This window comes from Melopsittacus undulatus, chromosome 1 (assembly GCF_012275295.1).
Source record: "Melopsittacus undulatus isolate bMelUnd1 chromosome 1, bMelUnd1.mat.Z, whole genome shotgun sequence".
Classification (NCBI taxonomy): domain Eukaryota; kingdom Metazoa; phylum Chordata; class Aves; order Psittaciformes; family Psittaculidae; genus Melopsittacus; species Melopsittacus undulatus.
The window spans coordinates 89,690,482-89,701,608 of record NC_047527.1 but is presented as its reverse complement, the minus strand read 5'-3'; positions in this window follow the sequence as shown (position 1 = coordinate 89,701,608).

Genomic DNA, 11,127 nt, shown 5'->3' with positions numbered 1-11,127 from the left:
CCATTTAGAGTGACTATTTCTAGCCCATATGGTTGCTAGAGATAAGGATGGAATGATGAAAAGAATCAAAATGAAACTTTGGATCTTGGTTACATGTCTTACCTAAAAAACATGGCACAGTTTACTACAAATACAAAATGGAAATAAAATGATTTTGACTAATGACAGTACGTGGGTACCATCGCAGCGAAACATCCAGAAAGCTCACATGCTTTCCAACTTACAGGGAAAATTCAGAGAAGCATCTGTGAGGGATGAGGTCACTCTAAGCCAGTAAATCAAAATGCTTAAACTGTTAAGCACGATATTTCCAGCTTTTTGTTTGACCTCTTCCCTTCTCATTCAGTTTCCTATTTCCCTTGTATGAAAAAATGCAGCACTGACCACAGCCAATGACCTAGGGAGGAGGGTACACCATCAGCATGCGGTGCTCCTACCTGCTTTTTGGCAGGGAGAGGTGCAGTGGCAGGAAGCGGGATCAGGAATGCCTGCGGGAAGGGGATAGAAGGAAAGGGACCTGGCTGCTGCTCTGAGGCCAGATGGCAGGCCAATGAGTCCTCTGTAAGCTGGGACATGGCAACATAAAAAGGGTACTATTCCTTAAGGTAAGACGTATGCAATATTTTGTTTATCAAGAGAGAATGCTGATATATATATAATAATGTATTTGACACTCCCTCTGTAAGTTTTTCAGTAACATCCATTCACTTAACAAGAGGGATGATAAAGTAGTGAGGGTTTGGAAGGACTCTGAAGATACAAAATATGTCTACCAAGAATGTGCAGCAGAATCAACATTTCTGAAGTCTCATATGTCAACTTCCTCACCTAAATCTCAGCACTGTCAGATTTACTAGAAAAATAATATTCCAGTTAAAAAAACAGCAGATGGGCAAACAAGGTAAAAGACATTTAATTTCAGTTGCTTCTCCTCCATGCCAACACACCACTTTGAAGGGACTACAAGTGTGGGAGGGGAACATATGTGCATGTAGATTGTGCATCTTGAAGAATATTTGCTGCAGGAACATAATCTCTCCTTTCTTACCCTTTCTTTCTTTGCATGATCTCTCTAATATACATTCATATGAGGGGTGGTTCCGCACAGCTACACATGGACCTAAGCCGGCAAAAGGAGAGTCTTAACAGTCCTGTATACAGTGACTTCACCAAATGCTGTGTCAACCTTAAGGCTTCAGAGACAGATCAGTATCCATTGGAAGTGGAGACAGAGGCTTTAGGCAGCCCCATGACAGAAACCATAAATAAAGCTATTTTTCAACAGCACCCCAGAAGTTGCCTGGACCTTGATGCTGTGCAAACCAGAGCTTTGAATCATTCTGCCTTAGTGGTTCCTCAGTACATACCAACAGAGTCTGCTGCCACTTAAACAACCACTGATGAAGTCAAAACTCTTGGCCTGCCCACAAGGTTTCTGTATCTCAGGAAGTAAATGAAGAAGGAACTATTAACATTTAAGCACAAGACCCTGGAAAGAGAACTGATGTGGGTGAAATTCTGATACCATCCTAGGGACAAACTTATGGTACCTCTGGAAAGGAGCTCTATCATCAAGAGAGATCTATCATAGATGCTTGGACTTCTGGAACAAGTGAGAACAACTTAAATATTCATCTTCACAGACCAAGAAGTGAATAGCTACGCTGAGAATCTGAAACTGAGGACGCAGTAGAATACACAGCTTCATCTTCAAATTCCGCACGAAGCATCTCCCGCCTCAGGCAAGAAACAGAAAAAGCTCTTTAAGGAGTGTGAAATCAATGGAATGAGAGAGTATAGCAACTTGGTTGATAGGCAAATGACAGACTCAGAGCGGTGCTAAGCAGTCCTTAACACAGTTTAAGGACAGACCTGATCCTTTCAGCTCAAGTGGGTACTCCAAAATGAGTACTCTGTCAGAATTGGTCAATCAGAGAGGACCAACACAGTCCACCAATCTGAAACTTAACTGGCAGCATATGCCTTTCTGCTATTTAAGACAACTTTTCTATGGGTGAGACCAGGACTGCTGTAACTAAAAGGACCACTAGAACATGGCTCCTCCTGTCCATGCTATGGAGCACAGACCTTGAAGGAAAGTTGGCGTTCAAAAAGTAAATCTCCCCATGCTTTGTCAGAGTAAAGTCAGCTGCAGTAGCTGAGGCAGTAGGTAATACAAAGCCTCTGATCCCTAAAACTGTAGACTGACAACAGGCTTCTCCTTGAAGCTAGACAGACACCTGCCAGTCCTGGGAAGAGATCTGAAGACTGGCAGATGCCTGCATGGACAGGGGGCCAGAAGTCTGAGTTCAGGATGGATGTGCTACACTGCATATGGCTTGCACTGACAATCAGTAAGCTGTCTAAAATTCTGCCTATTGAAGAAATAAGTACAGACAGTCTACCCATCTCCCATTTTCCTGCATGTGCCGATTTGGGCTGGGATACTGTTAGTTTTCTTCACGGTAGCTACTACAGGGCTATGTTTTGGATTTGTGCTGGAAACAGTGTTGATAACACAGGGATGTTCTTGTTACTGCTGAGCAGTGCTTATACAAAGTCAAAGCCTTTCCTGCTCCTCGCATCACTCCACGAGTGAGCAGGCTGGGGGTGCACAAGCAGTTGGGAGGTGACACACCTGGGACAGCTGACCCCCACTGACCAAAGGAATATTGCATACTGTATGGTGTCATGCTCAGCATATGGTATGTAATAAAGCTGGTTAAAATAGGAGGAAGAGGGGGATGTTCGAAGTGATAGCATTTGTCTTCCCGAGTAACACATGATGGAGCCCTGCTTTTCTGGAGACGGCTGAACACCGTCTGCCCACGGAAAGTAGTAAAGGCATTCCATGGTTTGCTTTGCTTTGCTTGCACACACAGCTTTTCCTTTACCTTTATCTCAACCTTTTTCTCTCTTACATTTACCCTTCCAATTCTGTCCCCCATCCCACTGCAGGAGAGTGAGCAAGAAGCTGTGTGGGGCTCGAGTTAATCTATGATATTGCAGAGAGTAAAAAAATTGATTAAACAAGAACAGCAGCTTATTCAGATGGATTAATTCAGTCCTGGGAACAGCCATGACAGTCTGCAAGACCAAACTGCAATGAGGCTGAGGAACACGCATGTGTTCACAGACCATCCCAGCCACCTTATAGTCTGAGACACAGCTTTCACCACGACTGAGAAGTAGAATGAGAAAATCCATCTTCCATCTGATCTAGCAGATTATTGATCCTTTTGGCTGTGACATGGCAAGAAGCAGTTATCTTAAATGAGGTAGTTGAGTTCAGAATAGTACTCCAGACAGCCCTAGAGACATCAGGATTGGCCTGTGATATACAGTATATATCAGGCCATGAGATGGCTCTTTTGGGGATCTGCCATTCATTTTATGGCAAATTTTGGTGTTGCTGGAATCACCAACTTTAGTTCAAAGAACAGTTTCAAAAGGAGAGACAGAGATTCAGGTAGCTGTTTTAGCACTGGTGGTTCCAAGTCTGGAAATAACCAGTCCTAAACAATGCAGCGATGGTGTCGGTGGAATTAATGGACCTAGCTAGGACCCAGACTGCTGTGATAGCCAGAGAACTGCTGCAATGGATAAAGATGAAAACAAATGCTTACAGCATTCCATATAGACCTTCAGTGTCTGAACCAGTTTTGAAAAGACGACCAAGTTAGAAGCCTCTGTAATAATCACAAGGACTCAAGAGGACTTGACTTTACCAGTCTGGAAGGGAGAAGACAGAGAGGACTTTCTTAGGATGGCTTTCTAAGGAGGATGGCCAGTGGCAGATCAAAGATAAAGCAGTCAGATTTGTCCGACTGCCTTCTAGCCCATGCTACCCACTGGGTTCCACATCAAAGAAAGCTTTCACTGCTTTCTCAAGGAGAGATTTTCTGTAGTTCAAGCTCACCATCTTTTCCAGGATCTTAAAGAACACCACATGGAGCACTCACTGGGAGCAGGTTCTTCTGTGTCACACTGACAAACTTTTGCATAGGATGAAATTCAACCTCAAAGCAGGGGCAGACCCAAGGTGTAAAACAGCCTTGGGAGACATCATCAAACCTAAAGAAAAGCCCAGCTGCTCCTACTGAAAATTCACAGCAGAAGTGGGCAGTTGGGAGAAAACATAATGACACAAGAACAACCCACCTTACACACTCACTGAGCAGGAAGGTGAGCAGGGCCCCTAACAAACATGTTTCTGTTCTCAGTGGCAGGCCATTCAAATATTCATAACCTGAATGCATTTGTGGACTATCCCTCCAAAAAATAACAGAGTAAGTCTTCTAGCTGAAATTTCATACTAAATAACCAAAATCTGCAAACTTGAAAACTATATCTGCTCATTTACTGTCTCCTCTGTGCTTAACAAAGTCCTACTTCAATTTGCACTTTGATTACTACACTAATGGCAAAGTGAGGTGTTAACCACGTATCTTTTTGTAGTCAATTAAATTTAACTTAAAACCCACACATGTATAAAGTTATGACTGCTCAGTGTACAAAGCTAGTCAGCAGAAACCTAGCATGATTAAACTGATGAAAAATTCCTTCCTGCAAATATGCTGTGCCACTGACAGCTCTGCGACTGACAGAGCAGTAGTTGTGATAAATTCCACAAAATTATAGTCCCTATTCATTTCAGACAGGAAATAAACAAATCTAAACTGATCTAGATGAACTGAAAGACAAAATAAATGAACAAAGAGGGAAGATATATAACCATACTTCACATGAACCTGCATAACTGGATTGTGATTTTAAATAACTTATGTGAATATGTGCACATTTTTGTTTACTTGTTTGGCTCAGGATATGTACTATATTTTTTGCAGTGGTCTTCAGACTCTAAAGCTTCAAATAAATCATTCTGTTTACTTCATATCACCAAGAAATCTATCTAACACAGACATTTAAGAAACCTTAAAAAAAAGGGCAGAGGACATTTGCATTGAGAAAGAGTAACTTTATTATCCCAGTTATTTATCTATCAATTTTCTATGTCAAAACTTAATTTTTCAATTGTCACCCATACGAACTTAGGTTAGAAGCCAAAGATTAAGCAATGATCTCTGATTTGGAGATGCTGAAAGCTGAGTGCCACCACCACATAAATCTTTACAGCACCATCCTTTTCAGAGTACATTGTTAAGTTTACACTAGAGGATCACTCTTCGTTTGTGCAAAGGTGTTACTGAGGTGTGAGAACACCTGAAAGCAGGTCTTTAGCTTGAACATATCTATCACAAAAAGTGATCCAGAGACATGCTACCTCTGCAAGACCTATAGCAATGAGAGCAGCTATACTTCGCCTGCCAAGCTGATTATGTTTGGATGACAATACCACTTACCTACAACCCACTAAACAAAGCTATGCTGAAACTATTCAGCAGAAGGTCTAGTTTGTTTAAAAGTCTCTGTAAATCTCTGAAGGGTTACTATTGCCTCTAGCAACTTTTTCCTCTCTTTCACCTTTTAAAAATACAGAGCAACATCACAGTCCTGGCGCCCAGACAAGACAGTTTATATCAAACCTTCCCTTGAAATATTAAACCAGTCATGAGTTTGGAGACAAGAAAGTGGAGCGAAATACAGAAGATTTATAAAATCATGAAGGCAGTGGATGAGGTGACTGCAGAACTGTTGTTTAACAAATCCCACAATGGCTGAACTGGGGGACATCTGCTGAAAACTGAGCAAAAGAAAAATCATTTTTTACTGTGATTGGTAGGGAACTTCTGCAGTTTGCTGTCATAGAAAACTGGATGCAGACAACATTTAATCAAAAGGATTCATGGGTAACAGCTCCATAAATGTCTAGGAACTAGAAGGATGAGGCAGACATCCCTAATCCAATGTCTGTGAAGAGCATGAGGGGAATGGACTAAAGAAAGTGGCCGGGCTTATGTGCTGTCCTTAAACAGTACTCCCTATTGCCTCTGCTGGAGACTGAATTCTGGGCCAGATGGACCCTGCTGAGATCCGCTTGGGTACTTCTGTTCTCTGATCTTCAAAAAGTTTTGAAGTTCATTGTTTCAAAAGATAATAAACTTTGGTTCCAGGACAGAGCATCAGCAATTAACAGCACTTTTCACAGATGTGTCACAGGCCAGAAGGACAGCTCATTACCAGCAAAGGTGAATGTTTACCTAGAAAAGACAAAGCACTGATAGAGGGTACTGTTAGAGAAAAATATCTCATGTCAAATCCAGCAGCTCAAGAGAAATGAGGCTGCTGCTGCTCCATGCCCCTAGGTCCAACCAGTAGCAAGGCTGAAAATATGTTGCCAACAGAGACATGCACAGAGAGCACACATATACGCCACTTGCATACATACATATATGCATATATAGCTGGGCACAGAGATCCCAGACAGACGCTCTGAGCACTCACACCAACAGTCCTAATCCACCTGAGCAGGGCAGAAGTCCATTAAGTGGGAATGTATCACCATGTCTGAAGTAGACCCCAACAGCAGCTGGGCTCAGAAACTCAGTCTGCCAGGTAGCCACCCCTGGATACCAGCATCCCAAGTTGCTGCCTGCACATATGAACCCCCAGGGTTGCAGCCTCACTCCAGCTGCTAGTACAGACCATTGCAAATGCAGCCAGAGGTGTTCAGGACTCCTCTGGTCCTTACAGCTGCCCTTCTGTTCTCTCACCCTTAAGGACATAAAGATACTCTCATACCCAGGGGTGGCCCTTCAAGACCCCCAAACCCATCCTGGACCCCAGCCTACTTCACCTACTCACTGGCTCATCTGCATTATCTTTGCTAGCAATCAGACGCACGCTGAGTCTGTAATATGGATTTCTGCCCATGTGCTTCTCCAGGTGTGGGGAGACGAACCTTTCATGGCTCTCCCATGATGGGCCTAATCGTAGCCCAGCAAAATATTGTCTTCCTGTTCCCCTCCCCTTCTCTGAGCATCTCTGTGGGTGTGCAGAAGAGGAAGAGTTTTATCACACAGCCAAACAGGTACCTCTGGAGTCAGCCAGCCTTGAAATACAATGACTTTCCACCAGCTTTCTAAGCTCTAACACATGGATTTAATCTGTCACAGGTCATCTGTTTCTTAAAATAACCTGTGATGATCAACCCCCCTTCGACATCTGTTAGGAATCATCGCATATTGCTCTTCCCATAAACCAAATATGGTTATTAATGATTAAGTAAATCATATAACGAACCAACAGTTAGCACATGCTATAGTCAATAACTTGTGCACATCTCTAATACTACAGCTTCAGCAGTCTCATCAAAGTCAAGGCAGCAACTAGAGTGGTTAAAACAAAGCCTTTGTATCTCAGCAAATCGGGGTGTTACAGACACAGTCTCTGGTCTGCAGACAGATATGCCTGGGGCCTCATACAGTGCTTAGTCCAGTGCAGTCTTTTCACTGATGCAAGAAGGCTTTGGCTCAGCCTCTAGAATCACAATGAGTTTTTTTTCTATTTCTTTTTTGGGGTTTGTTTATTACCTCTTTGTTGGTCTTCTGTTCCATTAAGTTGTTTTTGTGCTTCTTCGATTTTGTCTGCAAAAAAAAGAAGTCATTATTAAAATACTTATATAAAAAGCCATAAGATTTTAGAAAGTCATTTACTGAAATCTGTCTTGAATTATCTGTACATACTTATGAGTGATGCCATTCACAGGTAAATATGCAGTACATTATGAGTAATACAGCCATATAAAATTCTATCATGTTTTACTAGCAAGGCTATTGACATGTTAAATTACACGGAACTGCAGAAAGAAAAGCACTGGCATTGGATCTGCAGCCAAATGCTAATCCCACCATAGCTTTGTACCATCTATAATAATTAATGCAGTCAGAGGACTCTTCGGAATAGGTATTACGGTGCATTACAGAGTATTTTAATAAGCTTTTGAAAAATGCTGTTAGAAAGACAACAGGGTATTAACCACAGTGATAGACACAGCAAACAGGATTTGCTGCATGAAGTGATGGAGCCAGCACTGTCACACAGGAGTAGTGAGGGGTGAGCAACAGTCCTGTGCTTATTCCTCCATGAAACTACCCCAATTCCTATGGATGCAAAAGGGGCAAAAAGAGGCCTTGAGTCTTTACTCTTGTCCTGTTCTTCGCAAATCACCTGCTGCACTCCAGACACATCAGTGATGGGAAGGGAACTGTGTTTCTGCCAAAGTTGTGCAGATGATGCAGCAGGAAAAGTGGAGGGGGCTTGCTCTGCACGTGTGTGCATTTGCAAGTGCAGAGCAAGAAGCAAGAAAAAGGGCAACTGGAATGAATAAAACTTGAGTCCTATTTTCTTTGGTAGCAAATAGTCCTCTGAGTGGTTTCAGAATAGCTTCAGGTTGTGTCGGTAAGAAGCAGTGACAGTGGGAGAAGCAAACTATGGCCTGTTTGCCCAAGGTCTGAGCTTGGCACATGGCTTTCAGATAATACTGTTCATTTTCCAAAATACCTGTTAAGGCTTTCTTTTTTTGTTTGTTTGATTTTGTTGTTTGGTTTTGTTTTTTTCATTTGCTCCCAAAGCTGGACCAAACAAAGCTTCTGAGAAAGTCTAAAGACTATTACAGCAATTTTAAAAGCCAAACCTTTTCCTTCTTCCTTTGAGGTTAGTGAGACAGATGTACATATTTAAAGGGAAGTTTTATAACACAGTTTCTTTTGTACTGGCTTACTGGCTGCTGAAGACAAACACAAGCAACGCGAAAAAAACCCCATCCTTTACCAGCAATTTACCAACCCAGTTATACAGGTTTACTTTAAACACTGAAGACTTGGTATTTAACATCTTCCTGGATTTCAACTATGGCTAAAATACTGTATGTATCTATACTTTTTTTTTTTAATAGGAATGGCTGTAAATAATGATTTCTAGCAGAAATAAGAAGAAACATAAACAATGCATCTTTTATATATATGTGCCAATAATGTTATTAGAGAAAAGTCTATCTTAATCTCATATTGCTTTCCCACAGCTTATTGCTTTACAGAAAGGTGATGGAATAAGCAATTTACAAAGGTGAATGACATGGGATGAAATACACTAACATATACAGGAAATACACAGGAAACAATAAACCTCAACAAATTAACCCTGTAAATGGAGTTGTAGGATTCACCAAATGCAACAAGCAATCACACCTGTAGACTGGCTATCAAACCCATTTCCCCTCTGTTTAGAGATATGCATAAGATAATGTTTATCTCTTGAGAGAATGTAAACAATTTGTCACCAAAATTTATGCTTAAGTAGACAAACAACTGCAGTTTCATTCTTAAAAGAATTATCTGCATATTTCAGATAAATGCTACAAGGAATGTATGCATTTAAATTCACCATCATCCTATTTTACAGAGAAAAATGACTGAAGTATTTTGGAAGCATGCTATGTTAGATTGCCAAAAAGATTAACTGCTTTGATCTCCTTAGCTGAATTCCCTCTTATTAAAAGGAAAAAAGAGTTCCTACCAGAAATTCACAACCACCCCTTTGTCAAAGAGTAATCCCAAACAAAAAACCACAGATAACACATACAATAACTAGGTAAACATGTGCTTGGTACCCAGCCAGAAAGTCTCCTACATCTCCTGACGTGTTTCCCCCACTGATTTATATTTGTTGCGTATACGTCTTCATACCTGTGGAGGTATCTCTGTGCAGAACACTTTTGAGCATTGTGAACAATGGAAAAATTCAGTGGTGGTTCCAATTTTGACTGTAAATGAGGCAGGGTATACATTAATATGGGTCTACTTCCTAAATGTCTCATTGAGAGCTACGTCTTCAGAACAACCCATAGCACAGAGCTATCTGCTCTTGTTGTTACACCAAGGCATGTTTAACACCATCGTACAAAATTTGTGACAGTTGCTTCACAGCCTGCTGCATTTTACCACTACAGATCCTATATGGATGACTGCTTTATGAACCACGGTGTTCCAGGCTGGAAGGAAGAAACGAGTCATCCCAAACCTCCGTGGAGCAGGTGGGAAGAGCAGGATTTCTAACCACTCACACCAGTGGCACCAAAATGCAGCCTCCCCAATGCTGACAACTTGCACATATGCTGACAATAATTTGCTAATTAACAGCAAATTCAGATTAACCAGTAAATCCCTTCTCTCATATCTCCCTAAACTAGCCATATGTGAAACATTTTAAGGCAAATTACATATAACATGCCATATTATTTCATAATTATATGACAGATTTTCTTAACGGCAAGCACCTTTGAAAACTCCTGATAAGCAAAAATACATTACACAAAACTCATCTGGCAAAGCCCAGGAGGAACTGAAAACTGCACTGTTAATTGCAAATAATATTATCCAACCCATTACTCACTTGATTTAGTATTATTTCAGATTTAAACCTGTGATAATGGAGATACTGTCTAATCTGAAAATTTTACAAAAGAAACGTTATTACTGGAATATTATTTACTTCTCTTAGGATTAAAGAAAGTAATTTAACTAATGGAAATTTCTAATACATGGCAGATATGGCACCCTCTTTATTTCCCATAAAATGACAGAACAGTACCTACCTTGACTACTTTACTGCAAGACCTATACTAATGCCCCCAAACTTCAGATGACAGCCTTCTAGGGTAGCACACATCTAGAAGCAGATGACGATGGTGCCAGACACTCTTATTTAAGATGGGACTCTTCTCACCAAGTGAGAGGAAAAAGAAATAAAAGAGGAAAGTGTGATACCAGCATAACAAGCTATGGAGCCAGCTCTTGGTTATCCCAGGCAGGTGTGTAGTACAAAAAAGCAAAGCTCAGATAATATAATAGGTTTGGGTTTTTTTAAATACATATTTCTTTATAAAACGTATTTATGGCTATATATATGGCTTTTACATATATTTATTTATACATATATATGCACATGTGTGCAAAATAAGATGAAACAACAAGGGTGCAATGGCTTTTCTTACTCCACTGTTATACCTTTTTACATTATTGTCCAACAAAGCTCTTTCAGCAGGTATCTGCTGTGTGGAAATATCATCAAATTCCTTGGGGTTTTAAATATGTAATGTCCCTGTGCTTCCCCTGAACACAGGGAAGGACACTGGCACGCTGTAATACATGCTTCTTGTTTTACATG